Raw genomic sequence first — 1,094 nt, 5'->3', positions numbered from 1 at the left:
GTTCATGTGGAAATGTTCACTATTATTAAACATTTCAAAATCAGTCCTTCTGCTGTGCTTCAGCACTTGCTGATGCATGGATCCTACCTGTCTTTCACTGGAAAAAACCTAAAATATCCCATTTGTCTTTAGCTTATACTGTCAACATGGTTTTTTTAGATTGGAGAGGTATTGGCCATTCATTTCTGATGGTAGTCAGTTAAAGTGCTGAGAGCTGTAGTCAATCGCTTGAACTTGTTTATGCTGGCATAGTGAGCTTGTTTTTTGAGTTTGATGTGTTCTACATACATTTGCACCTGCAACACCGTAAGTTTCAAAAGCATACATTTTCCCTGTAGTGACTTTAACTAGCTAGCAGACACCCTACAGAAGAAATTTTGTCCACAAATGAAACTAAAACCAAGTTGCCTGCAGAACAGTTGTCTAATTTGCCTTAAGCCTCTTAGCTACAAAACTGGCATTCAAAAGGCCATAACTAACTGCTGTCTTTGAATTCATTTAGGCACCATAACGTCAGAGCTGTGAGTCAAAGCCTGTATAGCTTTTAGAGGGAATCTAGTAACTTCATAGGGTGAGTCATATGACCTACCTTGAAGGAAATTAATTTCCCTCTGCAGGGGATGCTTTTCTTCCCATTTGTAATAAAGGAAAATTGGGATGACAAACCAGCCTTGGATGCCAGTGTTCCTAGCTTAGTGAATATGTGTCTTACCTTTGTTTTTCAAATGTTTTAAATTGAATTTCAATTACTGTGTCATGTAATGATTAATAAAGTTTCCTAAATCTAATATGAAGAATGTGCTGTACTAATTTTTAGAAACTGTTAAGGAACCTGGTACCTATGACATAGAGATCATGTATTGCAACTTGATGGCATAGGTAGGTATTTGCACTAACTCTTGGGCTGTAACTACTCTTATATTTTCCTGTAAAAGACATCAAGATTAGTACAGAGCAATTGCAAAATAATATTTTGGTCTGCCCACTTACATTAAAATATTTTATTCATGATTGTTTAACTTAGTGATACTAACTTCAAGCATATTTGTTTATGCGATGATGCCAGTTGTATGAAATACTGATGTGATTTGAGA

Source organism: Acanthisitta chloris, unplaced genomic scaffold (genome assembly GCF_000695815.1).
Source record: "Acanthisitta chloris isolate BGI_N310 unplaced genomic scaffold, ASM69581v1 scaffold25265, whole genome shotgun sequence".
NCBI lineage: Eukaryota > Metazoa > Chordata > Aves > Passeriformes > Acanthisittidae > Acanthisitta > Acanthisitta chloris.
The sequence above is the reverse complement of the archived record's forward strand: the minus strand, read 5'-3'. Positions refer to the sequence as shown.